Source organism: Oncorhynchus masou, chromosome 21, assembly GCF_036934945.1.
Source record: "Oncorhynchus masou masou isolate Uvic2021 chromosome 21, UVic_Omas_1.1, whole genome shotgun sequence".
Taxonomy (NCBI): domain Eukaryota; kingdom Metazoa; phylum Chordata; class Actinopteri; order Salmoniformes; family Salmonidae; genus Oncorhynchus; species Oncorhynchus masou.
The window spans coordinates 32,467,418-32,488,835 of NC_088232.1; the positions used below are offsets into that span (position 1 = coordinate 32,467,418).

The 21,418-nt window shown below is 42.1% G+C and overlaps 1 pseudogene; it reads right to left on the bottom strand.

Moving 5' to 3' along the window:
* Positions 1-967: 967 nt before the first annotated feature.
* LOC135507381 (proline-rich membrane anchor 1-like) lies at positions 968-21,170 on the bottom strand (annotated as a pseudogene).
* Between the last annotated feature and the right edge of the window lie 248 nt (positions 21,171-21,418).

Genomic DNA, 21,418 nt, shown 5'->3' on the forward strand with positions numbered 1-21,418 from the left:
TTTGGCCTTTCTAGGGAGTTTTTCCTAGCCACCGTGCTTCTACACCTGCATTGCATGCTGTTTTTAGGCTGGGTTTCTGTACAGTACTTTGAGATATCAGCTGATGTACGAAGGGCTATATAAATAATGTGATTTGATTTGAAGTGGTTGTGCTTCAAATGGTCTCCCTTTTAAAATGTCCTACAGAATGTGCAAGGAGAAAATCCTCAAGAATATTGACCAATTGATTCCTTTATGACCTAGCTACCAGAGCCCATAGCTTTTTCCAATTCTATTATTATCTATTGAGGTGGGTATGTTGCACATATTCCCAGATTGTTGATCGATTTGGGTTTGTCAGCTGTTCTATTCAGTCACGCATGTGGGTCACAGTGGTCAGAGTGGTAGCAGAGCAGAAGTGGTTGACCAGTCCTATGGACGAAGTCTGTATGCACAGAGAATGTCCGTGCCAAGACCTGACACCAAAGGAACCCCAGTGGCCCACAAGTTGTCCCGTTAGCATGATCAAGTCCCAGGGGGATGGCTGTGTTTGATAATAGCTGTTCATTAAAAATGAACAGTGTGAGACAGACTGAGAGCACGTCCTGCGCCCAAGGGGAGCCACAGGAGAAGACCAGTACGGAGCTCTCTGAGACACAGAAAGGAGAGGCACCATGGGTACAGGCTAAAAATAACACCTTTATCATTATCACGCAGTGGATTTATCAATGTTGTACCGTATGCCATTCAATTAAAACATGTTCTCATTTTGTCTCTTCTTTTTTTGCTTATGTGATAGATAAGACTATAGGCCTATCTTTCTATAGACCTATTTACAACTAAAAAAGTCAGCAACTTAATCAACTGAATGTACATTATTGAATTTATGTTTCCTTTGGTATATAATGAATAAATTGTGCAATAACTTTTCATTGCCAAATATACATGAATGGTTTGCTCCATAAACATGACAACATTGATTCAATTCTAATTGGTAGCACATTGTTTAATTTCTACTATGTATAAACATATTTTCTGTTACACTGTACATGTAATTACAGTCCAGAAGGCAGATATTTTTAAATATCAATATTTACATTCATGCATCCATGATCATTTCCCTCAATGTACAATATTAGTGACGCATCTTCAGTATCTGGGTACATTATAGGGTATATGGTAATACCTATGCATTCAGGGGTGGACTGACTATCTGGCATTTCAGGCAAATGCCAGATGGGCTGCTCCATTTTTTGCCACGTGATTCTTGCACAAAATTTGATTTTTTTGGCTAATAATGGGGTCCTCAGGGAAGACAATGGGCAAATGTGGGGGCGTCGAGGAAAGAAATGAGCTGGTGTGTTAGAAATGACAGGGCCAATTTTTGGTCCCAGTCCACCCCTGTATGCAAATCACAATGCAAGGTCTGTGTTTACAAAATTCAACAGTAATGGAAAATTTCAGAGATACTGCCAGACATCCATCTATTGTGCTCTCTCTCACACTCAAACACACATTATATACAGATGAACTGCACCTATGCCAAAAAGTAGCTTAATCATTGATTGATGCTTTAAATCAACTGTGTACTGTTTATAGCAGAAGGATGTTGAGGATGCCTGTGAGTGTGAGTCACATGTCCCTTTTGAGGCCATCCTCTCTGCAACTTAATATCCGGATTAGCCTCTGTTTAGAATCCTGTCCTCCACCACACAGCACTTGAGCCCTGGGCTCATGTGCACTGTTTCTATAGTGATGGGTTCTCCCCTTGCTGAAAGGTGGAACAATTAAAGACTGCAAAATCACACCAGAACATGGCAAAGGGCTTCTCACTGTCCACCACTGCCTCCCCTGGCTGTCTAACCATTGAGATGTGACGAAACAAAATGTAATATGACGTTAGTATTGTCGGGGGCATTCACCTGTGATAAGCCTCGAGGGTAGTACAGAACAAGCTGCTAAAAGCATGGTCAGAAAGCACATATTCACAAACTCAAAACACAGAAATCCCCATCATATTCGCTGAAGGGGGAAGAGAAAAAGGCATGTCGAACAGCAAGAGATGAACAATTGATACCCAAAACTGACTCATAATAATGGCTGTTACGGAGAAGATGGAATGGCATTAAAAAAAATGGAAATCATGTGTTTGATGTATTTGATTCCAATCCACTGATTCCGCTCCAGCCGTTACCATGAGCCCCTCCTCCCCAATGAAGGTGCCACCAACCTCCTGTGGTGGGCTTAAAGCATCAAAGCATTACAAATTAATGGTATGATTATTAAATAATTCATAAAAAATAACACATTTCAAATCATTAAAATGGAATTCATACACAGACAATAAATACATAAATGAACAAATAACTAAAATCCAGTTCTCAGTTGTGTTGTTGGTATGGAACATAGGAACTGACTTGATCCCCTTCTTTTACTTCACTCTTGGTATGACCTGTATATATTTTTGTAATTGCATAGTCAGATAATCACTATACATCCCAAACCACACCTGCAACTGTGACAGTGTTGTACAGATTCTGCTTTAAATATGAAAAAGGGTCAGAGGAGCATAGATGAGAGACAGCCCAAAGAGTAAAACCTGCATGCACAATTTCTTCATGATTTGGTCCTCGCAACCTCCTATCCCATTACCGTCCTTCAACGTCTGTTCCTACATTATAGTTGCCTGTAAGAATTGCGGAGCTGTATAGATTGGTAGCCGAGCAGTCAACCATCCTCCTGTCAATGACACTTTGTATTGACAACATGATGTTCAGTCTGGTGAAGTCCTCAATTCACTTTATTACTAGTTCTCTGAATCCACTTCAATGTTTTGTTTTTATGTTCTTTTCACTACTTTCCTTTATATGGAAGTTTCCTTTCATCCAGGTAACCTGCTAAGAGAGAAGGAAAGGCGTTAATGTGTTTTACACAGGTCAACCCCTGTGGCGTTCTAGGTAAGAGGGAATTGTTGCATTTTGGGTAGGATGGATGGTGGTGGTGGTGGGGGGGTTATGGTTATGCCAATTCCTCTTCCTGTCAGTGAACAGTCTACACCACAGTGTTGTTGGGGCCCATGGCTTTCTTGTTGCGTGCACTCATGGCATACTCTCCACGACTCATCCCGTTCTCCTCTTTCCGTTGTGGTTTCCTGCAAACAAACACAACTTATGTTGACTGAAACTGGACAGTTTCATCTCCATCTCTTCATTCAAAGACTCAATCATAGATACTCTTACTGACAGTTGTGGCTGCTTTGCGTGATGTATTGTTGTCTGTACCTTCTTGCCCTTTGTGCTTTTGTCTGTGCCCAATAATGTTTGTACCACGTTTTGTGCTTAATCCCAGCCCCTGTTCCCGCAGGAGGCCTTTTGCCTTTTGGTAGGCCGTCATTGTAAATAAGAATTTGTGCTTAAATCAAATCAATCAAAGTTTATTTGTCACATGCGCCAAATACAACAGATGTAGACCTTACCATGAAATGCTTACTTACAGGCTCTAACCAATAGTGCAAAAAAGGTATTAGGTGAACAATAGGTAAGTAAAGAAATAAAAACAACAGTAAAAAGACAGTGAAAAATAACAGTAGCGAGGCTCTATACAGTAGCGAGGCTAAACAGTAGTGAGGCTATATTCAGTAGCGAGGCTATAACAGTAGCGAGGCTACATACAGACACCGGTAAGTCAGGCTAATTGAGGTAGTATGTACATGTAGATATGGTTAAAGTGACTATGCATATATGATGAACAGAGAGTAGCAGTAGTGTAAAAGAGGGGTTGGGGAGTCACACAATGCAGATAGTCCAGGTAGCCATTTGATTACCTGTTCAGGAGTCTTATGGCTTGGGGGTAAAAACTGTTGAGAAGCCTTTTTGTCCTAGACTTGGCACTCCGGTAAAGCTTGCCATGCGGTAGTAGAGAGAACAGTTTATAACTGGGGTGGCTGGGGTCTTTGACAATTTTTAGGGCCTTCCTCTGACACCGCCTGGTGTAGAGGTCCTGGATGGCATGCAGCTAAGCCCCAGTTATATACTGAGCCGTACACACTACCTTCTGTAGTGCCTTGCGGTCAGAGGCCGAGCAATTGCCATACCAAGCAGTGATTTAACCAGTCAGGATGCTCTCGATGTTGGAGCTGTAGAACCTTTTGAGGATCTCAGGACCCATGCCTAACCTTTTTAGAAGGCTGCGTTTGGCCCCGCAGCCTTGTGAATGTTGACCTGTTTAAAGGTCTTACTCACGTCGGCTACGGAGAGCGTGATTACACAGTCGTCCAGAACAGCTGATGCTCTCATGCATGCCTCAGTGTTGCTTGCCTCGAAGCGAGCATAGAAGTTATTTAGTTTAGCTCGTCTAGTAGGCTCGTGTCACTGGGCAGCTCACGGCTGTGCTTCCCTTTGTAGTCTGTAATAGTTTGCAGGCCCTGCCACATAAGATGACCATCGGAGCCGGTGTAGTATGATTCAATCTTAGCCCTGTATTGAAGCTTTGCCTGTTTGATGGTTTGTCGCAGGGCATAGCAGGATTTCTTATAAACTTCCGGGTTAGAGTCCCACACCTTGAATGCGGCAGCTCTACCCTTTAGCTCAGTGCGAATGGACTTGCCTAGTTAAATTAAGGTTCAATAAAAAATAAATAAAAATGTAACGACAGTAGAGGTGCTTTATTTAACTTAAGAAAATACATAAATAATTCTACTCCTTAAGCCTGTGTTTGTTTACCTACGGAGAGATTGGATTTCATAGGCTGTTGTGGCTGGATGCACTGGTCAGTCATGCTCTCTAATTAAGCTGAACAATAAAAAGTCACGTCGCTCTCAGAGCCACGAAAGGAGAAGATAAATCAAACAGAAGATATGCTGGATGTGGCAATTAGACACACTCCATTGATATTCGATAACATTTTATTTTACCTCAGAGAAGAGCTTATGTATGTATACATAGAACATCAAATAAATACTAATACTGTAATACTCTATGTGAGTGAGATCCCCTCTCTTGGTTATGTTGGTTATGCTGTAATGCTACTCTTTCTGTGAGCCACATTCTGATGCAAAACAAGCCGAAGCACATAATCCTCCGCTATTATTGGTCTGTGAAAAGCAGTATCCTTCAATGCAAGCCATTTTCATGCATCCCTCAGTGCTTTTGTGGTTATTATATTTGTCCAGTGTACTGTGTCTTCTATGCCGACCCCTTCAGCTGCTCTCCTCTGCACAGGCTTATGTAACCCAGAGACAAATCGGAATACATTTAGTACAGTCATTGTCCCACTCAATACTGTACACTGCCTTCAGTGGCACAGGGGGCCCTTAAGCTACATCTTAGCTCAGTGTCTCCTTCCCTCTCCTCTTAAAGCCACTGCTGGCCAGTCTGACCTGACGGACAGTCGTTCAGTCTAATCCAGACCAAGACTTTGCCCTGCCATGGGATCTTACTGGGATGACATTTAAATATTCAATCAAATATATTGGTCACTCTTAGGCATCATCCACAAATGCTATTTTTACAATTACTAATGCGATATCTTCTTGCATAAAGAGAGTATTTACATCTCCATGGATGTTACAAGCCTTACTGTATTACTAACTTGGAGACACTGAACTTAGAGTCCACTCATTAGTATAACAGAATGGTCACTAATGAGTACTCAGTAGATTCCTGACTAGCTTCCTGTCTGGGGATGACAGTTGGCTTCCTAGGTCTCAGGCAAGGTCACCCATCACAGGAGACAGTGACAGGGATTCAATGCACTTCCTGTGTTGTGCTATCCGTAAATGTAATCTGTAGGAGTGTGTCCTGTAGTGGGCCAGACAGTGGTGGTGGTGGTATTGATGTCTACCCACAGACAGCGGCAGCCCTGCTGATAAACAGATGCTGTGTTCTCCTTCTGGGACCTAGGATAGCCTGGGAGAGGAAACTGCCGGGCCCAAGGGTACCAACACATCCTGTTGGGAAATGATTGGCTCGTGCTGGTGAGTGTGCATGTGCGTGTGTGCATGTGCGTGTGCGTGCGCGTGTGTGTTTGCTTTCCCAAAAACCTTGGTGGTGATGGCTACCCACAGACAGTGGCAGCCTGGATGATAAACAGATGCTTTGTTCTCCTTCTGAGACCTGGGACAACCTGCCAGGAGAGGAAACTGCCCGGCCCAAGGGTACCATGGAACATTTTATTTTGCAACGTGACCCAAATGAACTACCCTCCAGTACATGCATTATGACATTGGCTGAAATACTATTCACACGTAACTATTTCATGTTTCAAAACAATTTCTTTATCCAGAGGAAGGGTACTGCTATGGGATCCCCTATGGCTCCTAACTATGCTAATTTATATGTGGGTTACATGGAGAGACAGGCAATTCTCAATACTCTCAAAAATGTTATTATTTGGAAATGGTACATTGATGATAATTTTTGTTTGATGGAGGGGTGATGCAAAACAGCTCCAGGCGTTCCATGTTCTGAACTCTTGTTCTGTGCACCTGAAATTTACCATGCAATCTGACACACACCAAATCAGTTTCCTTGATCTTCTGATTTTGTGTGAGGATAACAGTTTGTTGAGGGCTGATAGCTGTTACCCGCTTCCCTTGAAAAACAGTTTGCCCTACAAACAATTCTGTCCAATCAAAAGATTTTGCAAAAAAACATCATATTGACAGAAACATGGCTGAGATGCAAAGAAAATTCAAGGAAAGGGGATACAAAAATGGTCAGATAAATACTGCCGATGAGGAAATCCAAAACAAATCCCGTAAAAAGAAACATTCTTGCGTTCTTACTACTCGCTATTCAAAGTGCTCTGAATTAATTAAAGGAATCGTTCACAAACATTGGCACATTTTAAAATCTTGCGTGTATAGGTATAGGTATAGGGCTCCCAGGTGGAGCAGAGGTCTAAGGCACTGCATCTCAGTGCAAAAGGTGTCACTACAGTCCCTGGTTCAAATCCAGGCTGTATCACAGCTGGCTGTGGTTGGGAGTCTCATAGGGTGGCGCACAACTGGCCCGCCGTCATCCAGGTTTGGCCGGGTTAGGCAGTCATTGTACAGTAAATAAGAATTTGTTCTTAACTGACTTGCCTAGTCAATTAAAAATAGGTCATGTGCTTTCAGTCCCTACCTTGTTTGTATTCTCACGGGGCAGAAATCTCTGAGATCAATTGGTAAACTCTGATTTACCATCCCAAAATAACCCCACACAATATCTGGCTGAGCTCAATGCTCACTTACAGTGCCATTGCAGAAATGCAGAAAAAAAAGTATGTGAACCCTTTGGAATTACCTGGATTTCTGCATAAATTGGTCATCAAATTTGATCTGATCTTCATCTAAGTCACAACAATAGACAAACATAGTGTGCTTAAACTAATAACACACAAATTATGGTATTTTTCTTGTCTATATTGAATACATAATTTAAACATTCACAGTGTAGGTTGGTGATAAAATAATTTAAATATGTGCGTAGGATACCTACTGTTTGTGTGGAAGTATGTGCGTAGCTATAAAATGGATGTCTTTGTATAATGGACTTCTGAACGTTCTCGTGAATAAACACTTATATTTTTATAAACTGGGACTCTTGTCTGCTTCATTCAACCAGAATCTTACAAACTCTGGGTTGCAGACTGACTAAATTAATTGAAGTTTATGAACATTGATAACAAAATTCTCATAACAGTTCAAAAATGTATGTGAACCCCTAGGCTAAGGACTTCTCCAAAAGCTAATTGGAGTCAAGAGTCAGCTAACCTGGAGTCCAATCAATGAGATGAGATTGGAGATGTTGGTTAGAGCTGCCTTGCCCTAGAAAAAAATAGTTTTAGTTTGCTATTCACAAGACGTATTGCCTGATGTGAACCATGCCTCAAATAAAAGAGATCTCACAAGACCTAAGATTAAGAATTGTTAACATGCATAAAAACTGGAAAGGGTTACAAAAGTATCTCTAAAAGCCTTGATGTTCATCAGTCCACGGTTAAACAAATTGTCTATAAATGGAGAAAGTTCAGCACTGTTGCTACTCTCCCTAGGAGTGGCCATCCTGCAAAGATGACTGCAAGAGCATAGCGCAGAATACTCAATGTGGTTAAGAAGAAACCAAGAGTGTCAGCTAAAGACTTGTAGAAATCTTTGGAACATGCTAACATCTCTGTTGACGAGTCAACGATACGTAAAACAGTAAACAAGAATGGTGTTCATGGGAGGCCACCACGGATGAAACCACTGCTGTCCAATAAAAAGCATTGCTGCACGTCTGAAGTTTGCAAAACTGCAACTGGATGTTCCACAGCGCTACTGGCAAAAGATTCTGTGAATAGATTAAACTACAGTTGAGTTGTCAGGAAGGAACACACAACACTATGTGTGGGGGGAAAAAGGCACAGCACACCAACATTAAAACCTTATTTTAACTGTAAAGTATTGTGGAGGGAGCATCATGGTTTGGGTCTGCTTTGCTGTCTCAGGGCCTGGACAGCTTGCTATCATCGACGGAATAATGAATTCTCATGTTTATCAAGACATTTTGCAAGAGAATGTTAGGTAATCTGTCCGCCAATTGAAGCTCAACAGAAGTTGGGTGATGCAGCAGGACAACGACCCAAAACACAGAAGTAAATCAACAACAGAATGACTTCAACAGAAGAAAATACACCTTCTGGAGTTGTCGAGTCCTGACCTCAACCCGATTGAGATGCTGTGGCATGACCTCAAGAGAGCAGTTCACATCAGTCATACAAAGAATATTGCTGAACTGAAAACGTTTTGTGAAGAGGAATGGTCCAAAATTCCTCCTGACCGTTGTGCAGGTCTAATCTGCATCTACAGAATGTTTGGTTAAGGTTATTGCTGCCAAAGGAGGGTCAACCAGTTATTAAATCCAAGCGTTCACATACTTCTTCCACTCTGCAAGGTGACTGTTTACACGGTGTGTTCATTAAAGACATGAAAACGTATGATTGTTTGTGTGTTATTAGTTTAACCTCTCTGGGATATGTGGGACGCTAGCGAGAGAAAATGCAGAGCGCCAAATTCAAATAAATTACTATAAAAATCAAAGTTTCATGAATTCACACATGTAAGATACCAAATTAAAGCTACACGTGTTGTGAATCCAGCCAACATGTCAGATTTCAAAAAGGCTTTTCGGCGAAAGCAAACGATGCTATTATCTGAGGATAGCACCTCCGTAAACAAAGAGAGAAACCATATTTCAACCCTGCAGGCGCAACATAAAACGCAGAAATAAAAATATAAATCATGCCTTACCTTTGACGAGCTTCTTCTGTTGGCACTCCAATATGTCCCATAAACATCACAAATGGTCCTTTTGTTCGATTAATTCCGTCGATATATATCCAAAATGTCCATTTATTTGGGCCATTTGATCCAGAAAAACACCGGTTCCAACTTGCGCAACGTGACTACAAAATAACTTAAAAGTTACCTGTAAACTTTGCCAAAACATTTCAAACTACATTTGTAATTCAACTTTAGGTATTTTTTTAAGTAAATAACCGATAAAATTGAAGACGGGATGATCTGTGTTCAATACAGGAAGAAAACAAACTGACGATACCTTTCTGGTCATGCGCCTCTAACAAACAGTACACTTGAAGTGACCCTCGTTTTGAACAGGGCTACTTCTTCATTACACAAAGGAAAAACCTCAACCATTTTTTAAAGACTGGTGACATCCAGTCGAAGCGGTAGGAACTGCAAGAAGGTCCCTTAAAATCTGGATTCCCAATGAATACCTATTAAAAAGAGAGTGACCTCAAAAAAACAACAATCCGAATGGTTTTGCCTGCTACATAAGTTCTGCTTTACTCACAGACATGATTCAAACAGTTTTAGAAACTTCAGGGTGTTTTATATCCAAGTAGCAGGCAGTTGACTTTGGGCATGCATTTCATCCGGACTTGAAAATACTGCCCCGTCACCAAGAAATTAAGCAGACTGTGTTTGTCTATTGTCGTGACCTAGATGAAGATCAGATAAAATTGTATGACCAATTTATGCAGAAATCCAGGTATTTCCAAAGGGTTCACATACTTTTTCTTGCCACTGTACAAATCTAGATCCTTCAAACACTCCCAAACAGGGAAAGAGATCCCAATCAAAGGTGTTATCACATGCTCCACTAAGGCAGTTATTTATCTTATAATTTGTCCTTGTGGAAAAAATTATGTGGGCAAAACAAAGCGCAAATTAAAAGTAAGAATCTCTGAGCATCGTAGCACCATTATGTGCAAAAACTGGACGTACCCAGTTGCGGCCCACTTTTTGAAGCAAACCACTCTATTTCATCCCTTTGCTATATTGAAATCGAAAACGTCACCCTCCATAGGAGAGGGGGTGACCTTGACAATGTATTGTTAAAATTCAAATGAAAGGCCACCTGGATCTTTAATTTAGAGACCATTACTCCATTCGGGCTCAAAGTAGAGTTTGATCTCCTGAGGTGCTGACCTGTTGAACCCTCTACAACCACTGTGATTATTATTATCGGACTTTTCTGGTTATCTATGAACGTTTGAATATATTGGCCATGTTCTGTTATAATCTCCACCCGGCACAGCCAGAAGAGGACTGGCAATCCCTCATAGCCTGGTTCCTCTCTAGGTTTCTTCCTAGGTTCTGGCCGTTCTAGGGAGTTTTTCCTAGGCACTGTGCTTCTACATCTGCATTGCTTGCTGTTTGGGGTTTTAGGCTGAGTTTCTGTACAGCACGTTGTGACATCGGCTGATGTAAAAAGGACTTTATAAATACATTTGATTGATTGATCTGAAGCCATTCTTGTGATTATTGTGTTTTTGCTAGCCATTGTAAATCATGTTTGTAGGACTATGTAGCCAAATTGTATCTATGATCGTAAGTTATCCAATCATGCTTTTTTATATGTTCTATCTATACCTCTAAATCAACCAATGAAATCAAGTCACAGCTGGCCATGATTACAGACACCTGTGTGTCCTTTCGAACTATTTAAAGCTGCAGTGTTTGTCATTATACCCTGATGAAGACAGCCTGTCGAAAAACGTTGGCTGTTAAGCTCCTAGAATGTGCAGCTCTCCTTTTCTTTTTCAAGGGCCCAAGGGTACCAACACATCCTTCTGGGACAGTATTGGCTGTGTGTGTGTGTGTGTGTGTGAGTGTGTGTGTGTGTGTGTGTGTGTGTGTGTGTGTGTGTGTGTGTGTGTGTGTGTGTGCATACTTTTATGATTGGAGATTGGTAGGGGAGTTGGGATACACCAGACGTCCCCACTGAAGTCTCCATGGACCACTGAAAAGGTGTTTAAAGCCCCATAACTTTCTCCACTGGCACTGACCTAGTCTCAAGTCAATGATCATCAACGTTTTTCTAGCAGGCCACCATAGAGGGCAGGGTGTTTGGGCCTCACAGCGACCTCTACCCAGCCCTTCAATAATATATGTCATGCTGTTGACACGTGGCAGGTGGCTACACAACACTTCACAGGTCAGATTAATATTTCATATCAAAGCTGTGCAATCGCAGCACACGTCCGTTTGAAGTTTGGGGAAGGGATAATGTTGAGGTTGGGACATGTGTTGAGCTGTTTACAGTTATTCTCATGCCATCTGGACATTAGAGGAACATACTACTGTTTAAAGACCCCTCATAAAGTGTTTTCACTTTTCACTGTATCGGAAGTGTAGTAATGAAATATCATAAAACCAGAATATTATATATGCTTTGTAATAAATTCATTAAAGATACAGTATATTTTGCTTCCTCGTGAAATCTTTAACTGAATGGTTATGCTGGATTTACCCTGAACATAAACTGTCCTGATTTGTCCTTCTTGCTGGACAGAAATCCCAGAGGAGCGAGTAATTGAGAAAAACAGGCACAGTGTGTTGTCTTGTTTTGTTGTGGTGTTTAGATTCCCCGCATTGCTGACAGCATGGACTGCAGCATCATGTCTGCTGTTTGGATAGCACAGCACTGTCACACAGCATGTCTGAATCCTGCTCTCCATGCTCACGAACATCAACTCCCTTGATGCTATGAACTGAATTGAAGGGAATTGGATGAAATGGGTTTCGTCCAACCTCTTTGCCTCTGACAAATGACTGGTGGAATAAGATTATGAGACAACAAAACAAAAGGTCAAATGTGTGCAACCCAGCTAAGGGACAGTCGGGGCTTGCAGAGATAGCTCCTCTAGTGTCTGTGCTGCTGGGGCCTTGGCCACCCTCCAGCTGATTTTCATTGGGAAAGCCTTGAGCACTGAGGGGCTGGATGGGCTATATATAACTGTTTCTGTTTTTGTCACTGACAAAACCTCTCTCACGTTGTTATTGACAAAGACACCCAATTACTGCTGTTTCCCAGCTTTGGTAGACAACATTCATCTGTCTCTGTTTCTCTGACTCTTTTTCTCTCTACATTCTTTCTCTCCCTCTCGGTCAGAGAGGATCCATGACAATTTTCAAATCAATATTTTAGATTTTTTGATTACCTCTGTTTCCTCAGACTGAGTTGTTATTGGCTCAGGGTTAATGTGGGCAGTCAGACTGGACCTTAGCATTTCTGCCTCCTCACTCAGTCCCCGGGGATGGAGGCTTTGCGAGGCACAAAGTCTGTAGTCACAGAGCCCACCTCCATAAGAACTTCAGGACACGACCCGCTTGCATGTATAAAAGATGTAGCCTGCGACTGAATGACTGTGCAAATTAATTCATAAATAATGACTTGGGTTTGGGGCTACAGCGGCCCGTATTGCAACAACACTTTCCTGCCATAGCTGCATTAAAAAAGGTGCCCCTTGGCTACAGAGGGGGCTGGTGAATTGCCATAATGAATTCCAGAGCCAACCTCCCATTACTTACACTGCCTGACTTAGCCTGTTTGTTGTTTGAGAAAATGATAAATATAATCCTACTGAGGAAAGACATATGTAACATCCAGTCTTTACATAGTTTTATGAATAACAATTTGATGTATTCAAATAATGTTCAAAAACGTGTCTCCAGCTGTGACTGTATATCCTCTTTAGTCACACTGTGCCTGTTAGCGTGTGTGTGTGTGTGTGTGTGTGTGTGTGTGTGTGTGTGTGTGTGTGTGTGTGTGTGTGTGTGTGTGTGTGTGTGTGTGTGTGTGTGTGTGTGTGTGTGTGTGTGTGTGTGTGTTTATCATGTGTGTCTGTGTGCACAGTATGTGGGTGTTTAAGTGTCTGAACATGTGTGTCTGAGTGCCTGTGTGACACTGCCTGAATGTCAGACAAGGAATTAGGTCTTGGTTGTGCTGCAGGCTAAAACCCCACATGAGGTGGTGGAAAAAGTACTCAATTGTCATACTTGAGTAAAATTAATGATACCTTTATAGAAAATGACTCAAGTAAAAGTGAAAGTCACCCAGTGACATACTACTTGAGTAAAAGTCTAAAAGTATTTGGTTTTAAATATACTTAAGTATCAAAAGTAAATGGAATTGCTCAAATTGTCACACCCTGACCATAGTTTGCTTTGTTGTTTCTATGTTTTGGTTGGTCAGGGTGTGATCTGAGTGGGCATTCTATGTTGGATGTCTTGTTTGTCTATTTCTATGTCTGGCCTGATATGGTTCTCAATCAGAGGCAGGTGTTAGTCATTGTCTCTGACTGGGAACCATATTTAGGTAGCCTGGGTTTCGCTGTGTGTTTGTGGGTGATTGTTCCTGTCTCTGTGTTTATTGTCACCAGAGAGGCTGTATAGGTTTTCACACATTTATTGTTTAGTTATTTCATGTCGAGTTCATTTATTAAAGAACATGAATAACCACCACGCTGCATTTTGGTCCGCTTCTCTTCCACCAGACGAAAGCCGTTACACAAATGTACTTAAGTATCAAAATTAAATGGAATTGCTCAAATGTACTTAAGTATCAAAAGTAAAAGTATAAACCATTTCAAATGTCTTAAATTAAGCAAACCAGACGGATAAGCAGGGGCACACACTAACATTCAGACATAATTTACAAACGAAGCATGTGTGTTTAGTGAGTCCGCCACATCAGAGGCAGTGGGGATGACCAGGGATGTTCACTTGATAAGTGTGTGAATTGGACCATTTTCCTGAAAAATTTAACGAGGACTTTTGAGTGTCAGGGAAAATGTATGGAGTGAAAAGTACATTATTTTCTTTAGAATCATAGTGAAGTAAATGTAGGCAAAAATATAAATAGTAAAGTACAGATTCCCCCCAAAAATGACTTAAGTAGTACTTTAAAGTATTTTTTACTGAAGTACTTTACACCACTGTCCACATGGCCTTTCCTCCGATGAGCCAATCCAAACAGGGGGAAATAGTTCACATCGTCAACACAGCGACAGGGTCATGGGCTTTCCTCCGATGAGCCAATCCAAACAGGGGGAAATAGTTCACATCGTCAACACAGCGACAGGGTCATGGCCTTTCCTCCGATGAGCCAATCCAAACAGGGGGAAATAGTTCACATCGTCAACACAGCGACAGGGTCATGGGCTTTCCTCCGATGAGCCAATCCAAACAGGGGGAAATAGTTCACATCGTCAACACAGCGACAGGGTCATGGCCTTTCCTCCGATGAGCCAATCCAAACAGGGGGAAATAGTTCACATCGTCACTATGGCGACAGGGTCATGGCCTTTCCTCTGATGAGCCAATCCAAACAGGGGGAAATAGTTCACATCGTCAACACAACGACAGGTTCATGGCCTTTCCTCCGATGAGCCAATCCAAACAGGGGGAAATAGTTCACATCGTCAACACAGCGACAGGGTCATGGGCTTTCCTCCGACGAGCCAATCCAAACAGGGGGAAATAGTTCACATCGTCAACACAGCGACAGGGTCATGGGCTTCCCTCCGATGAGCCAATCCAAACAGGGGGAAATAGTTCACATCGTCACTACGGCGACAGGGTCATGGCCTTTCCTCCGATGAACCAATCCATACAGGGGGAAATAGTTCACATCGTCAACACAGCGACAGGGTCATGGGCTTTCCTCCGATGAGCCAATCCAAACAGGGGGGAATAGTTCACATCGTCACTACGACGACAGGGTCATGGGCTTTCCTCCGATGAGCCAATCCAAACAGGGGGAAATAGTTCACATCGTCACTACGGCGACAGGGTCATGGGCTTTCCTCCGATGAGCCAATCCAAACAGGGTGAAATAGTTCACATTGTCACTACGGCGACAGAGTCATGGGCTTTCTCCATTAACCCATCTTGGCTTTACATTCACATCGATTCAGTTGCTAGTCTAAAAAGCTCTGTCCAATTATGTAATTCAAAATCAGCCCACGTCAAGAAATAGAACAGGGAAGTATTTCAATGTCTAGAACACTGCTGACAGGAACTGCTGACTATAGCGCAGGTCTTTCAGATCATTGGGTTATTCCCAGTAAGATTATAGATATAATTTCCATCTAACTTGCTTTATAGAGAAAGCTGCATTGTGTAACATTATGTATGATATCCAGTATTAACAAGTGACAGTGTAATGACTTGCTGTAGGTAGAGCTTTCCAGATGATCCCTGTGACCTGTTCCATTACTGTGACCTCTGAACACCCTCTGACCCATAACACAGGCCACATGTCCTTCTTTAGAGCAATATCAGCATGGCAATGACGTAGTAACAACCCCTAGAATCAAATCTTTTTCACAGTCACTAATTATTGTTGTAACCTGAGCAATGTTTCAGGTTGTGTTGAAAGCTTTATAAAATGCAGAATAATTGATTTGGAAAGGAATATATCTGCTTTTTTGTTTAGATTGATGTATTCCGAATGGATGTCGGCTATACGAATGACAAGACGCAGTCTTTTCCATGCCAATCTTGTTGATATAGGTAACTGACATACCTCTTTATGGCCTTGTAGCAGATGATCATGGCTGAAAGGAGGAAAACAGCTGAGGCACAGCCCACTGTTCCAAGCACTAGGATCTCCATCCACCATGGCCTCAACAGCGGCAGAGGGGACTCAACCACTGGGAGTGATGAGGAGAGGGGGATGGATAAAGAGAGAAAAATACAGTTTCATTTTCAAACATCATTAGCCTTCTAACACAGCACTAGCACTTGGCCGCTAATCGAGATTAGGTTATCATGCAAACTGCTTTAGCCTAGATCCTGTGTTTGTCCTACAGTATGTATTACATCATAAATGCTTCATAGACAGCCATTCTGTCTTAGGATGGCATGATGAAAGCTCATCATTAATGCAGCAACACCACACCTCGTGTTGTAAATCAACTTGCCAGTGATCTGCTTAAAAATGTATTGATTCTCAACCTTCAATTACTATACTATTACACCATAAAGCTCTGGGCCTGATTTGCTTCCTAACTCTGGATAGCAGGGTAATGCTCACCTGTTCATCAAATTCTTAGGTTAAATGTTCAGAGATATCTAACCCTGCTCCATGAATCATTTAAAATGCAGTCAACCTTTATTACACAAGCACTCCATGTCCAAACTGATTCCACCTACAGGAGCACCATGTTATGGTCACATGTCTGACTGAGGGTTAGGACTATGTACAAGTACAAGGACACACACCAGGGAACTTATATTACACTCAGTGCAGCTTAGCAACGAACAGTATCTGAATGGTGTACTCCATGCCCTCACCATCTCTCTAGACCTTCCCCTGTTCTCTCTCTCAACATGTTTTTTTCTCTAGCCACGTGCTGTTTTCGCTCTCTCTCCCTTTCAGTCTCTTCTTTTTTTAAAGGTGAATAGCCTACCATAGAGATAGTTAAAAGCTTTGTGGCACTGACAATACTGCTCAGTTTGACAGGAGGGACATCTTAGGGGTCCCCAGCTGTAAGCATGTCTCACTCTGTCTGAGTGGGAATCCATTTGACTATATCTAAGTATTAAAACATGAACTGAATATAGTTCCCCAACCCACTGCCAAGAGTGTAATGATGGCTGGGTTTAATAATGTAGGTTTATCATCCAGGTTTATCATGCAAAAAAACACATCCCCTGCATTCAGAGTATAGTTTTGTTGTGAATGAGAGGGAGGAATTGACTCTATGGTAACGCACAACCCGTAGCAATGCTGTGGAATATTTAAACACTTTAGATTTATCCAGAGCAAATGATATGGCACGTTTCTCCACAGCACACCACGTCATAAGTCAATTTGAATGTAAAATCTCCTTTGAGCCCAACTTCGGTTCTAATCCTGCATTTTGGATTCAATTCAGTCAGGGGTGCGGATCTACTTCAGTGTGATAAAGCTCTCTCTTTTGAAGGGACTTCTGAGCCATTTTTAGAGCACATACTTTTACTCAACACTGCCAATTTGCCTCATTTAAAACTTTTTGTCAATACAATCTCTCTCATTGTCCCACTTCTTCATGCATATTCATGTATTATTTTGGGACCAGTCCAATCAGCTCCCTTATGCATCTGGCACACACCAAAACAAACAGATTTTACAGTAGCAATGATTACAGTTCAATCCTTTACTTTGAAGTTTGCCTCTGTTATTTATTCACAAAGTTCTCACTGAGGCCAGATGACCAATGTTTTGCCTCCTTCCCAATACATGAACAACATAAATACGTGCCTTCTTCCCAACCTTCCATAGACTATGATTTAAAAATGCTATTTTCACATTTTACTCCAAGAAATGAATACTTTTTTGCCAAGCCAAGAGGTTTAGCTTTACCATTGTAATGGTTCTCTTCTTTTCAAACCACATAATACAGAACGACATGCTGAAATGTATAGTCAGAGAATTCAGAGAATCTCATAGAATCATTCAGGGAACCTTGCATGCAGTGGCCTTGACAGTAGTCACAGAAAGATCTAGAACCATAGAAAAAGAACAACAGACATGCATAAACATACATACATATTGTGCATCTATTTGTATAACGCTTTAGATTCATAAACAGGGAATTAGAATATGGTGACACAATACCCAGCCAATAAACTGTAGACAACATTTACAGTTAAGACCCGATGGAAGAGTCCTGCGTTCATGATCGACGACATTGTGGACTTATACAGGTGGCCGATAGGTTAGGTAAGTTAGAGTCACAGTGGTCACTGACAGCCCTATCTTCTATTCATAGATGCCTCACTTGGTTATTTAGGAGGAGAAAAGGCCTATCTGAATTGACCAGACAGAGGAAATCATTTAATCTGATTGATTGAACCCTTTCCACAGCTGTCTGTTGAGCATTTAACAATGAAGTGCCCCTGCACACTCTCAGTATGAAGTGTTTCAGCTGACTGATTTTGAACAGTCTCAGTGTTAACCTGGGCTGAGTGCACAATCAGCAATGCCTGTCCCATATTTCATAGCACTGCTCATTACAGTATTCATGACAACATACAAATCATATCACCAGTTATATTGACAAACTATCTTCTTTCCACCATCGCAATGCCATACATTGATTCAAATAGTTGATACAACTAATTTGTCAATGACAAGAATGTCCCCGTATCAGATCAGAAACATTTCTGATCATTAGTTAAGCACTGAAATATGTTGAAGGAGACATGGAAACAAGTAAGGCAAGAAACTCAGGAAAAATACAGAAAACTGTGTGGCAACGCACACACGCACACACACACACACACACACACACACACACACACACACACACACACACACACACACACACACACACACACACACACACACACACACACACACACACACACACACACACACACACACACACACACACACACACACACACACAGTGGTCCCATCTTGACTTACAAAATGAAGACGGGACTGCCGGGACAGTTTATTAGCCTTCTTATCTGTATCAAAACCCTAATTTAATGAACTCATCTGTGTTTTAACAAGGGGGTCCTCTTGGGGAAACCAAACCACTGAGCCTGGCAGGACAGGAGGCAGAGATTTCACAGGCAACTGTGTACTCCCGAAGGTAAAGCCAGGCACAAATGATCCCTCTATTCTGCTGTGAACATCCTGCCGGCTCTAGTATCAGGCACTTGTAGTCTTCTCAGAAAAAGCCTTTCTCCATCCACACACACCAAACTCTTCCACTACTCAGAAACCTCATGTGAGAAGATGCAAACACTTCATTCCACTACAGATGGTCTGGTAGAAAATCAGAGTAGCAAGACACTTAAAGTGAAAAGGTTTAGATAGATACAGGCACTGGAAGTGAGCCAGTTGTGAGTGAAACAGGTGACAGTGAGACAGGATAGTGAGACAGGAGAGTGAAACGGCAGAGGCTGGTTGGTGTGGTGTGAGACAGGTGTGAGTTGAGCCTTACCTGTGGCCAACAGTAGCCGTGGGGGAGGTGGGGGCGGAGGCGGGGGAGGAAGGGGAGGGTAGCTTCTACACTGGCATGTCACCTGGCAGTGTTCGCTCACTTTCTCAGCTACAGTCTGTGAGCATGACCTCTGGAGTTCACCCTTATGGACACACACAGAGAGAGAGAGAGAGAGAGAGAGAGAGAGAGAGAGAGAGAGAGAGAGAGAGAGAGAGAGAGAGAGAGAGAGAGAGAGAGAGAGAGAGAGAGAGAGAGAGAGAGAGAGAGAGAGAGAGAGAGAGAGAGAAAGAGTTTCACTATTCATTATGCATTCAATAATATTTACTTTCATTATCCACCCCCAAAAGACATATTTCTGAAAAAGTAATGATTTTAATGATTAAAAATGATTGCGAGATGAGAGCTTAGAATGTTGATATATGCCTACTGTAGCCTACTTACTGAAATGTCCTGCACCATTAGTGCTAGTGCATCAGCAACTAAACCATCAGGGTTTGTGGTTTGGAAACCTTTGGATTTCCACTCAGTAGTACCCAAGATCATATCCCTCTACTATACTGCTTCCCCAGAAGCTGCATTCATAGACATACTGGATGGTACCATGCCTACGGCTGCAACCCTCTCCCTCAGAGAAACCACCCACCACCAGTGGGCAGTAGGCTGCCCTGAGGAGTGTGTGTGGGTGGACTTGGAAACTCGAGCAGATCACATTACACATGAACCTTGGCAACATCCCGCGCCTGCACAGCCGGCTCACTGCTCTCTGTAGGCAGCAACAAGGGCCAGGGGTTAGAATGCTCATCCTCAACATCATATTCCAGATCGGAATCTATAGCTCTCTATGTGCTACTTTCCAGGAGCCTTCCACTTTCTGCCTGCCTTCCTGTGTGTGTGCGTGTGTGGGTGCGTGTGTAACAAATCACTTAATAGCATATTTCACATGAAAATATTGCATCAACTGACTGGAAACTACAGCTGATTACCACTCAAAACTTCTCCATAGCTGGTGCAATAGTGTGAGGGTGCAAAGGCAAGAGGCACATCAATAAACATAGCGTGTTTTTTAAAAGTATATATTTGATATAACATAAAAATGTGACAAGAGCAGGATCAAAAGCTGCTATTACCAAAATCACCCTAAAATAGAGCTCCACTTACGTTTGTGTAATAACTCGCCATGCGTAAAATTTCAATAGGCGCGCACGAACACAATACCTACCTGGCATGAGAGTAAAACCAACGATAGAATGCAATAACCGAAAAGAAGAGGCCAAAAACGTAAAATAAATGGTATTCGATCTTGGACCAGCATTCCTCCTGAGCTCTTCTCGAAGACACTAGACAGCGTAGCGAGTAAACAAGCACGGTATGCATAGGATTGGACCGTTTGGGAAATTCTCATTCACCCCATCCAAGTCGGCGGCGATATCTGTGACTGGCGTCTCCAGAAATAGTTTATGCCATATTAATTTTGCTCTTGAATTTCCGTTGTCGTTGGCATAAGACAGGAAAGGAAAGCAGGTGACCAGGCAATCCCAATAATTCATATATCTAAAGTTATTTTTCTGGGCACTCAAACCCAATCCGAATAAATGCGCTATAGGTCGATGTCCAGCGCTGTGAATCCAACCGATGCTCCGTTACTCCGTGTGATGTGAGAGCGGTAAACAGGACATAGGCTACCTTACATTCTTGCCTGTCAGCATGCATGTATGCAAATACTCAAGCCATCGAAGTTTAAGCGAATTATGAAAAAAATATCCTTTGAATTATTGTCCAACACAACTCCCCAAAATAGCTACAGCCCCGTAACACATTTACTCAGCTTATTTAATAAATCTTACTTTATTTACAAATATATGCAACTCTGGAGAGCAGAGCGAAGGGTTAAACTGATGCATCCCTCTGCCTAAAGACTATAGATTAGGCGGAGAGCCTCACGGTACCATCGCGCATTCAGTGCAAGTGTAACTCGCACTTGACGTCCTCGCGTAGTGCCCTTCCTTTCAGCTCATACTTGACTGCGAGTAGGCTCCGACCTATTCTCGAATACCACGAATGGTAGGAAAAGTTGATCAGACGAGAGAGGTTTATCGAGACACGTAGGTCGAAATGTCCAGTATGCTAGAAAATAACATTTATGAATGGTAAGAATAATGTTCAC